A 12,647-nucleotide genomic window follows, 5' to 3' on the forward strand; every position below is an offset into this window, starting at 1 on the left:
CAAGGCAGCACTCTACATAAAAAGGCAACGGCTAACACAAGACAGAGTAACTTACAGATCCCAGAAGTCAAGCAGGACCTGAAAAAGGGTCCACACATCTGAGGCCGGGCACAGGTCAAGAAAACATACCCATGAGGTGACAGAGTAGAGTTCCTTTGTTGGGTTTTGGCAAAGAAGAAATAAGTATTTTTTTGAACAGTGACATAACTTGGACTTTTCCCACTTGAGACAAAATTTGAGAACTTGCTGCCAAATCTGAGGGAGAAATTACATTAAGGAGGAGGATTCCACCTCCAATACCAGCTCTGAAAGGAAGTGATAATGCTGCCAGCATTAGCAGCCTGGGCCTCGGAAAACTTGACTCTTAATATCCAGAGCTGCCTTCGCTGTTCTGACCGGAGCTTGCCACTCTGATCCTCTGATCTCTTGACAGTGGTTCTGATCCCACTGCCAGCCGGAAACAGTGCCTGCTGCTTTTGGGGATGGGAGATAAGGAGAGGGCTTGGTAGATTGTCATTGGAAGATCGTGAAAACGGACCTCCTATTTCATGGTTATCTAGAGAACAAAGCTGATCTCAGTTTGTCAGGATTACTTGACCTTAGTGACATGCATTTCTCAAAGGTGGATTTGGAGCTGAGGAGGCTATTCATTAGCTTGGCTAGTAAAAATATTTTGGTTAATGGATTCTACTAGACATTCACATTTCGATTGATTCTAGGGTTTCTGTTACACCCTTTTGAAGTACTAAACATTTACCACCCATTCGCAGCCTCAGAAGCATACCTCTGCGTTCAAGAGTAATCACTATCAAGGAAGTTTTATTTGAGTTACCTGGCAGGCCGATCGATTCTTTTCTTTTTTTTTTTTTTAGATGGAGTCTTACTCTTTCACCCTGGCTGGAGTGCAGTGGTGCAGTCTTGGCTCACTGCAACTTCCGCCTTCAGGGTTCAAGTGCTCTCCTGCCTCAGCTTCCTGAGTAGCTGGGATTACAGGCACGTACCACCATGCCCAGCTAATTTGTATATGTTTAGTAGAGATGGGGTTTTGCTGTGTTCACCAGGCTGGTCTCGAACTCTTGGTCTCAATTGATTTGCTTGCCTCAGCTTCCCAAAATGCTGGCATTATAGGCATGAGCCACTGTGGCAGGCCAATGCCTACGGATTTTGCCCTACTTCCACAAAGACACAATGCAGTCAACCAGCATACTAGTTCTTTTTTTTTTTTTTTTTTTTTTTTTGTATACAGTTTAGGAGAATGATTCATGCTGCACACTTCATCCTTGTCTGGAAAAGCAAGCCAATACCTGCATCTCAATTCATTCTCTTTGGCTCGACCCCCTCCTCCGGCACCTTGTCCCCTAAACCCCTTACATTTTCCTGGCAATCCGCCTCTTTGGCCACCTTCCATTTTGTAAAGTCTTGTTTTTCTGTAATTGGTGCCTCCCTTCTTGGGGCTGAGAGTGTTCAAAAGGCTGCTGTGTTTGGAGTTGGAGAAACTGACCCTGAGTTCCAGATTCAGGCAAACTCACTGTGGCTAGAGAGGAAAAGGAAAAAATCTCCTACAGGACATTCTGACTTAATTAGACTGCTTTGGGGTCTGAGACTCAGTGCTTTTTAAAATTCCCCAGGGCATACTTATGTGCAGTGAAAGTTAAGAGCCTCTGTTCTATACTGATGCATTGAAGGAGTTCTTGGGGTCAGGGACACTACGAGGCCAGGACCAGGAGGGTGGCAAAGTCAATAGTGGGGCATCCTCTTGGGCTTTCACTTCAAAGGGAAAAAGCCCTCTTCCTTGTGATTCTGTTCATGCTCATTGTAAATAGTGCCTGGAACATACACTCGAAAAGGGACAACGTGCCTGAGCTCCAGTTCAGGCTCTAATCCTCCAGCTCTGTGACTATGGACCAATCACTTCACTTCTCTTGGGCTGCAGTTTTTTAAACTCTGACAATGTGGAGATGACAATCTCTAGCACAGGGGATTGGCATGAGGGTCAAACTACTACCACTAATAATAATAATTGCCATTCCCTGCATGTTTATTCTGATGCTGGGGCACCCTCCAAGTGCTTTATGTGAATTATCTTATTTAATCCTTGCGAAATTCCATGTAAGGAAGACCATATGAGGAGACAGTGTATTGAAAAGTGCTTTGTAATTTGTAAAACCTTGTGAATGTATGATATCATACGCCACATAGTTTTGCAAAAACTCTCTTACATATATATTGCCCAAGGACATGTAAATGAAAAGTAGGGACACTAAGATTTACAACTGGCTCTTTTAACACCAAGGTCATTGATCTTTCCACTGGTTCCTGGTTAATTGCAGATTATGTAATAGTATGTCTGAACTCAACTGTTCCTTAGTTCCCTACTGGGAAAAATGTGATCCACCAAAGCAGCTTCACCAAGGTGCAAAGAACGTTCAGAGTTTGAAATGTTTGATTTTATTCTATCATGAAGTATGATTTCTGTATTCTGGCAGTAGGATGCATCTATTCTACAGCTAAATGTCAATTCTTGGCATGTGAAACAGTCATTTATTTATTTGGATGTGAAGTCCTTTAGATTTGCCAATATATGAACCAGTAGTCCTAAACTTAGGGATGTATTTCTTAACTGAGAAGCTCATAGTTCTGCTATTACAGCTTAGAGGAGGCAAGAATTATAAAATGCCCTTTGATGAACATCTATGTCATTGATGACTTAATACTCCCTCTGATTGTCACTAGTTCTCTTGTATTTAAATCCTGTTCCGTATGGTGAATTTAGCCTTGGTCCAGTTCACTTCACAGAGTGCCCTCAGGCCCCTCATTTATCTAGCTGGCCCTGAGACTGGATTGTAGATTAGTACTGTCTTTCGCTGTATTCTGCCTCTTGATTGTCCATCTACCGGAGGGCAGGAACAAGGACTAGTTCTGCTATGTCATTGTTTCTCCATAAAAGTTTTGTTGATACCGAAACTAATGGAATATCCATTTGTTTTTAAATTACAGATTTTATTTATTCTGGTTATTTCTGTCCTTGGTTTCAATGAGTGGACTGCCCCCTCGTGGACAAAAACTGTCAGCTCACAGGAAAGTTAGCATGCTTTTAATTTTTCTTCAATTAATATGAATTATATTCCATGAACAATAAGAATTGAATCATAATATGTCAAATTCAATCAAAAAAACAGAACTGTATGATTCATCCAGGTGTTCTTGGAATAGCCTGAATTATGAAGACAGGGCCATAATCTTTGTATAGTAAATTTCCATTTTTCTAGAATGGCTGGGGATTGTGAATTCTAATTCATAGGTTATCTCACAGTCACTGATATAACTTACACAGGCTAATCATTTTCAAAGAATTAGTACACAGTGTGTAATGGAATACATGGACTGCTGAATGTCAATTTCAGTAGTACTTGACAATAATAGTGAGCACTTATTTATAAGTACATCAGATACTTAAGATCATTTAATTCCTCCTTTTCTATGAGATTGGTGTGGTTACTATTGCTCTTGTGAAGATGAAGAAACAGAACTTTCACACAGCTGGGAAATGATGGAGCTGGAATTTAAACCCAGGTAACGAGTTTCCAGAGAGCATGCCTTTCAACCCTATGCTAAATGGCCTTGCTTATGAGTTATAGGGCATTTCAGGATGCCACAGGATCCCTCTTCTGAGCATTGCTGCTCACCAGTGTAGAAGTTGTAGGGGATTAGAATTAACCTGTGGCAGACCCAACCCCTTTCCCTTTCCATACCATCCACTACTGTCACATCTAACAGAGCATTGTTTGTATTAGGGTGCAGTAAACACCTCTTGTCTATGAGCTTGGATCATTCAAAGCCTTTTTTTCCAGAAAATCTCAGCTTTCAATTTATTTTTTATTCATTTCTTTCTCACAAAATCATGGTGGATTCTACACATGGTGGATTCTACCAAATATGATTATTTAACTGTTTCATTCAGGATAACATATTCAATGATTGACATACGCTAGAATCACATGTAGCACATCCAGACCAAAAGAGGCTTTACCCAGCTCAGTAAAGAAGACTACATATCTGGTTTCACTCTTTTGAGAAAAGGTTTCTTGTTCGTGCCGGATGAACCACGTCTACATTTCCGCATGTAACACCTTAAAGGGTTTCTTTGACACCGGACTTAATGCAGGTCACTGCTATGGTTTGGATATGGTCTGTACCTGCCATAACTCATGTTGAAATTTGATCCCCAATGTCACAGTGATGGAAGGTGGGGCCTAGTGGAAGGTATTTGGGTCACAGGGGCAGATCTGTCATAAACATTAATGCCCTCCCATGAGGAGGTAAGTGAGTTCTTTAGGGAAACGATTAGTTTCCCAAAAGTGGATTGTTAAAAAGTGTCTGGCTTCCTCTGTTCCTCTCTCTTGCATCCTCTCTTGCCATGCAGTCTCTTTGCACACATGCCTGCCCCCCTTCTACTTGCCACCATGAGTTGAAGCAGCTTGAGACCCTCACCAGATGCGGCTGTCCAATTTTGAGCTTTCCAGCCGCAAGAATCAAGAACCAAATACACTTCTTTGCTTTGTAAATTACTCATCCTCAGGTATCTTGTTACAGCAGGACTTGTTAGACAAAACAAGCATGTATCAAGAACCAAATATACTTCTTTTCTTTATAAATCACTCATCCTCAGATATCTTGTTAGACAAAGCAGACTAAGGCAGTCACAAAAAGTTTTGTTGAAAACTGAAATCATAATCTAAGATGAGATCTTTACAACAAACTTGAATATCCTGTGGATTTACTCTCTCAAAGGTGGCCGGGGAGCATGCCAACCCTGGAAGTGCTCCTTTTCTGGGTGATCCATGCTGTTCTTGTCCCTTGTAGTTGGGATACTTCTTGTTTCAGGCCTTTATGGACTTGCTTATTCACTCACAGCCTGGCTTGCTGGGGCAGCAGCTCTCTGACTCTCCCATCTGACTGCCAAGGTTAATTCACCATCTTTGCAAGAGCTGAACTCTCCCTTTTGATAGGAAGAGCCACTTCCTATTTGGAGAACCAAAATCAGATGTCCTGTTACACAGAAACATAGACTGTTGCATTGCCCATGCCACTCTGTTTGATCACAATAGCTGACACTGTGTGGGTTTCTCTGGTACACTGGTCAGCACACAGTAAGTAGCAATACATGGTGTTGGCTGTTGAATGTATCTGAGAATACACCACAAGCCAATTTTGTTTCTATATAACCACTTTCCTGGGAATCAGTGCAGCTCCTAGAGACTGCTTCAGGACACTGCATACAAGCACACACTTCAGAAATGTTTTTGAAGATATGAGGAGGAGAAAGCCGTGCCAGTGGCTTAATAAGAATAACATGGTTTTAAAATACAGCCTAATAGGTCTAGTAACACAGGTGAGCTACTTTGTCTTAAAATTAAATATTAACATGGCCAGAAATCTTCCTGCTTATTCCTGCTTCTAATAAAGCTAACTTCATGTGGTCTTTGGTTGATTTTAATAAATCTAGAACACACAAAGAAAAACACTTCATCTGACAATACAACTTTAAAGCATCCCATTTTAGATATATACAAAATGAAATTCTCATAACTATCAAGCCTGAACTATTAACATAATTAATATAGGCTTTAATTTTCCTTTTTTTCTACTAAAAAAAGGAAAAAAAAAAAAAAAAGCTTGCCATCTGCATTCACCCAGAAGCACATGCATGGTTAAAATCAGACCGTCTGGGTGTTTCGGACACAAAAGAAACCTTTGACCACTCTGATTTGAGCATATGAGTGTCAAGAACCCCAGAACAGAGCCAATCCAAAACGCGCTACAGTGTTGCTATTCAGAGGCCATCAATGTGCCTCTTTAATGGTTTTTCAGAATCCCAGGAAATTGTGATTACATGGCATTAGCTTTTCATTTTCTGAAGAATGGATGGAAAGCATGAAAGTCCTCCTAACAATGTGAAGAAAAGTATTTTTGGTTCTGGTATACTTCTGCTGTTTTCTGATAAACACTATACAGAAAATGCCTTTAAGATATCACACAATTATATATACAATTGTTGCTCAGTGGTGCCCGTGCTACAGAGACTACAACCTTATCCAGGCAGAAAAAGACCCCCAAATGGCAATTGTTCTCACTGAACAGTCATTTAGTCAAGGATGGTATTCATTCTAGTAATATCATGAATTTATTTTCCTTTCTCTGTGAGATGCTCTTATGTTACCATGGAAGTAATCTTAATTCATAATTTAGTTTTGGCAGGGCGGGCGTCGGGGGGGTGATAGTTCCAAGTAAATAACTGTAGGTTTTGACTGGAAATTTACTTCATCTAGCCACTTCTGTATTTACTATATTGAGGAAGAAAGTACTACTTAATAGTCCATTGTGTGTACAAATTGTGGAAATAACATTGGTCTGGTTATATTACATGTGAACCAATAGTATTTAGTGAATAACAATAAAAAGCACAAAGATAAGACCAGATTGTCAGTGGATTCTAAGAATATTTATGTGAACCCTAAGAATATTTATGTGAACCCTAAGATTCCTGCAAGATTCAGTAAGAAACCAAAGTAGAAATCATGGAATATTTTATGGCAAGGAGCTATTTTATATTTTAATTTTAAGGACTGGAGCTATCACCACTCACACCATTATCCATTAACTAGATTGTGAGCTCATCAAATGATAAATTTAAGTCTCAGCAGAGAACTCAAAGTCTCTAAACGTGTGCTTTTTGAATTTTAATGGTTAAGCATTCCTTGGACAGGTGTTTATAAAAGATTCAGATTCTCAGATTTCCCTCAGAGATTGTTTCATTATGTCTGGAGTGGGGCCCAGAAGCCAGCATCTGAAAAAATATACCAGATGATTCTGCAGCCGTGGTCGATGTCGCACTGTCACTCAGGCTGGAGTGCAGTGGCACACCACAGCTCACCGCAGCCTTGATATCCTGGGCTCAAGTGATCCTCCCACCTCAGCCTCTCAGGTAGCTGGGACCATAGGCATGCACCACCATGGCAGGCTAAGTTTTGAATTTCTTATAGAGATGGGGTTTCACCATGTTGCCCAGGCTAGTCTCCATCTCCTGGGCTCAAGCTGTCTGCCTGCCTTGGCCTCCCAAAGTGCCGGGATTACAGGCATGAGTCACTGTGCCTGGCCTGTGGTTGACTCTTCAAGAATTTTTTTTTTAAGTATGACTATTATATGTCAATTAAAAATGAAAAGAAAAATACATTTCAAAAAGAAATATAACTTAGCCCCTTTTAATCCACTTGAAATACCCACCTAACCTTCAGATTGTCCCCATCTGTTGAAGTACTTATATTCATCTGTTTAAGATTAATTCATCCCAGGTTTGGATAAATATATATCTTTCCTGTCTCCATAGTAATGTAGTTATAAATGACAACTCCAATGTCACCTAGCCGGGGCAACAAAGGAAATGCATTGTGACAAAACCCTACCACAGCCATACGTATCTTGAAATGACTCGTTAGAATGAACTATTATTGACCTTGATATCTGCTTATTTTGCAACGAAGGGGAAAATGTTAGGTGCTTTTTTCCCCCCCATTCACCCATTTTGTATATTCTGGCTTCTCAAAGTGTGGTGTGTGAGCCAGGGGTATCAGTGTCACCTGAGAGTTTATTTGAAATACAGAATCTAAGGCCCTGCCCAGACCGACTAAACTGCAGTCTACCCTGTGAACGAGATCCTTTGTGATCCCTGTGCATAGGAAAGATGAAAGAGGTGGTGAACAGCAGCCATTTTTAGAAAGGAATAAATGAGAGAGTATACATTTCCTTGCGGTAAATTTAAGCATGCTGAGATATAGGTGATGTGGAGGAGAGCAGCAAATCACACTGCCATGTGTGTACCTGTGCAACAGTCTTGCATGTTCTTCACATATACCCCAAAACCTAAAACGCAATTCAAAAAAAAGAGTTAAGCATGCTGTATATAATGTCAAAATGAACAAGTAAGTTCTACAGACTGAGGTAGACACCTTTATTCCTTCTAAGATCATGTATTTGACATGACTACAAGTAGTCATTCTGGGGTCTATCCCCAACTTTTGCCCCTGAAACTGGGATAGCCCTATGACTTGGGCTGCCTCAGGATTCTCATTGTCGTGACGGTATTTCGCCAGGGCTCACTGCTCTACCTCTTCCAATTCTCCTCCCACCTCCCTCCCTGCAGGCACCAAGTCTCTCTTCAACAGAGTCTCTCCTATAGGCAAGGTCCTGGGAGAGGAGCTGGAAAGAGAAAGACGTAAAATAGAACCAAGAAGGACTTTACCTGCTAGAAGATTGTGACATTAAGAACAAAGACGGAGGCCAGGGACAGTGGCTCACACCTATAATCCCAACACATTGGGAGGCCAACTTGTGAGGATTGCTTAAGGTCAGGAGTTTAAGACCAGCCTGAGCAACACAGCAAGACCTCATCTCTATAAAAAAAAGTTTTTTAAAAATTATCCAAGCATGAAGGCACACACTAGTAGTTTCAGCTACTTGAGAGGTTGAGCCTTGAGCCCAGGAGTTGGAGGCTACAGTGAACCAAGATCATGCTGCTGCACTCCAGCCTGGGTTAAGAGTGAGATCCTGTCTCTTAAAAAATTGCTGCCAGGCATGGTGGCTCACGCCTGTAATCCCAGCACTTTGGGAGGCCGAGGCAGGTGGATCACGAGGTCAAGAGATCGAGACCATCCTGGCCAACATGGTGAAACCCCATCTCTACTAAAAAATACAAAAATTAGCTGGGAGTGGTGGCGTGCGCCTGTAGTCCCAGCTACTAGGGAGGCTGAGGCAGGCGACTTGCTTGAACCCAGGAGGCAGAGATTGCAGTGAGCCAAGATTGTGCCATTGCACTCCAGCCTGGTGCCTGGCGACAGAGCAAGAATCTGTCTCAAAAAACAACAACAACAACAACAACAACAACAACAAAACTTGAACCAAGATAGAGCTTGAGAGGTGCCAGGCCCCATTGTTAGCATCTTACAAGTATTAACACAGACTGTCTTCACAGTAATTCTGTGGCATATGTAGTCACTTGCTGAACACCACACAACTGGAAAGGTCACCCAACTGGGAAGAGGCAGAGGGCTAGCTGCAGAGGCTGTGCCCTGGTTCACCAGATAGGAAAAAGAGAGCAGAGCTAGATGGTGACTGCTAGAGGAAGAGGAGCACATGAAGCTCCCACAAAACCCCCATCTTAACATTGAAACTAACAATGTGTTAGTCTTCATGTCAATTGTGAAGCAAACACAGCTTCCAGCCTCTAAGTTCCACCCCTGACTCCTGCACTCATTTCTCCTCAAAGGAACTACTGCCATTTCCACTGAGATTGAGTGTGTACAGAAACCACAGCACTGCAAGGCAGATAAGTGCTGTGGAAAGTAACAGCAGAGTGCTGTGGAAGCGTGGAGAGCCAAGAGAGTAGCGGCCATGAGAGAATTAAGCCAGAATGAGTCTACTTTGCAAATTAATTTCTAGGCTTCCTGAAGGAAGTGGCATTCATCAAGCCACATGGGTCATGCAGCTGGCTAAGGGGCAGAAGGCCCTCCAGGCAGTGGGCACAGTGCCAGTCAAGGCATAGGACTAGATAAGGCTAAAGTCATACCTAAAGTTGTTGTGTTCAGCGGCTTGGAGGGGCAAGTGAGAGAGAGCAGTAGGAAGAGCAGTCATCCTCTCAGAGGTGACTTGTTTTGCTGTGTTATACAATAAAGACAGCAAAAGTCTTAAGTTTATTTCTAATACACATGCCTGTTCATCAAAGCATGGTAACTCAAATTCTAGTTTAGCCAGTAAGGTACATATTTACCATTGCATTGGAATCCCCTTCCTTGGTCGGAGGCATCTCCTGCTTTGGAGCCTACCCTAGAATCTGAAAATGTCAGTTACCACTTTCCCAGCTTCCCTTGCAGCTAGGACCAGAGATGTATCAGCATCACCACTTGAGGAGAGTCCCTATAGAAGACAGTGGCAGCAGAGGTGGCAGATGCATACAGCTTGAAAAGTTGTCAGTGGCTGTGGTTTTAGTGCAATTGTCCTATGTTCTGTGGGAGTGGTTCAAGTTGTTTATCTGGACCCACTACGGCAGCAGTGCTGGCTTCAAAGGGCCAGTTTCAGAGCATAATCAGGGCAGACATGTATATACATGTACGGGTACATTCTGTCTGTAGAGTCTGTAAGACTTGTTCTCCAGATGAACTGTTTAATATTCTTTAATAAATTTCCTTTCTCTTTAAAACAGCCAGATTTTCTATATCTTGCTTGCAACTGAGAATCGCAACTGATACTTTCAGTATGTTAGAGAATAAAGTGCGTGCCCACAAGGACTTTGGAACTTAGCCCTTCCTTTTATATACAGAGTATGGGTAATCTTGCACAAGTAATTTTTTTTCTTTTTTTTTTGAGACGGAGTCTCACTCTGTTGCCCAGGTTGGAGTGCGGTGGTGCAATCTCGGCTCACTGCAATCTCCACCTCCTGGGTTCAAGCAATTCTCCTGCCTCAGCCTCCAGAGTAGCTGGGATTATAGATGTGTGCCACCACACCCAGCTAATTTTTGTATTTCTAGTAGAGAAAGGGTTTCACCACGTTGGCCAGGCTGGTCCCAAACTTCTGACCTCTAGTGATCTGCCCATCATGGCCTCCCAAAGTGCTAGAAGTTACAGGCATGAGCCACCATGTCCAGCGTAATTTTTTTTTTTTTTTAATGTTGGTGTTGTCTTGATTTTCTAAATCATTTGATGAGACTGTGTGGACCTCATTCTCTAGACTATGGGGAGCGAGGGATGAAAGTGTGGGAACCTATAGAACAGCTGTAATAAGAAACATAAGGAAAATGAGGAGACCTTTGTATGAAATTACCCAAATCCAAGGTGTTTTCTCCCATGGGCCTTTCACGGAATTGTAAGAGGTAGAATAAAGGCCCAAATTCTTTTGTTCTGTTACAAGAACACAGATTGCTAAACTCATATTCATTTAGGACTTTGACGGGCTCCAAAATTTACCTACTCAAAATTAGCAGAATTGTATGGAGAGGTGTGAACAGGGAGGCCCCAAACCGAAAACAGCTGATTGCATTTGCTATAGGTAAACAGACTTCAGTGTAACAACAACAAAAACATGCTTAAGAACACTGACGATTGTTGTCTTTTAAGCTAAGCTGCCAACTAACCCATATCAGCAGTATACACCAACCTATTATTGACTTAATGATCCCAGAAAACAGATTTTAAAATATGGTCCCACCAAGCCCAGTGGCTCATGCCTATAATCCCAGCATTTTGAGAGGCCGAGGCAGTTGGATCACTTGAGCCCAGGAGTTCAAGACTAGCCTGGGCAACATAGTGAGACCCTGAATCTACCAAAAAATCCAAAAATTAGCCAGGCATGGTGCTGCACGCCTGTGATCCCAGCGACTCGGGAGGCTGATTTGGGAGGACTGCTTGAGCCCAGGAGGTGGAGGCTTCAGTGAGCCATGATAGCGCCACTGCACTCTCTTCATCCTGGCAGATGGAGTGAAACCACGTTTAAGTAAAATAAAATAAAATAAAATAAGGTCCTAAATTTATAAATTTGAGTAATCATCGAATTCACTTCTATGATGAAAATCGTCATTTCAATGGAAATATTAAATATTCAAACAGCTTGATAGAACATACTGGAGAACAAGGTCTGTTTTTTTGTGTCCTCTACCGTAACGTAAGCTCTGTGACAGAAGGGCCTTTGCTTGTATGTTTCCACGGTGTGCTTCCAGCACATGGTAGGTACTAAATCTAACCTGTCTAGAGAGAAGAAGCACTCATTACTCCCTTAGAATTTGTGAAGAAAAGTGTATTATACGTGGTATATTTTCCTGACCTTATCTTTGCAGGGCACTCTTATCAATGAGTATTTTTAGGGAGTTAAACAGGTTACTGTTTAGCACATATTCCCTTTCATTCCTACGTAAATGAGGGCTAACTAGCAAGTCATACCTCAGTTGGGTCTTGTTTATTCTGCAATTACCTCTTCCTTTAGGACTTTCTGCTTTCAGTGTTGCACAGAAGTTAGTTAGACACAAAAGAACCTGACTTGGACATTCTTAGATTTCTCCATATAAGTCAATATAGGGTATGTTTTATTTAATGATGTGACAGGATGTAAACAAATGTTTTAAATATGGAAAACAGTTTTAGCAAAGTATAAGGTTTTAGAAACCTCTGTGAATCTCTAACATTCTCCATTTCTTTTATTTATTTTTTTTTTTGCATTTGCTATAGGTAAAACAAACTTCAGTGTAACAACAACAAAAACATGCTTAAGAACACTGATGATTGTTGTCTTTTAAGCTAAGCTGCCAACTAACCCCTACCAGTCATTTTTTTTTTTTTTTTTTTTTTGAGATGGAGTTTTACTCTTGTTACCCAGGCTGCAGTGCAATGGCGCAATCTTGGCTCACCATAACCTCCGCCTCCTGGGTTCAGGCAATTCTCCTGCCTCAACTTCCTGAGTAGCCGGGATTACAGGCACGCACCACCATGCCCAGCTAATGTTTTGTATTCTTAGTAGAGGCGGGTTTTCACCATGTTGACCAGGATGGCCTCAGTCTCTTGACCTCGTGATCCACCCGCCTCGGCCTCCCAAAGTGCTGGGATTA

This window comes from Saimiri boliviensis, chromosome 3 (assembly GCF_048565385.1).
Source record: "Saimiri boliviensis isolate mSaiBol1 chromosome 3, mSaiBol1.pri, whole genome shotgun sequence".
Classification (NCBI taxonomy): Eukaryota; Metazoa; Chordata; class Mammalia; order Primates; family Cebidae; genus Saimiri; species Saimiri boliviensis.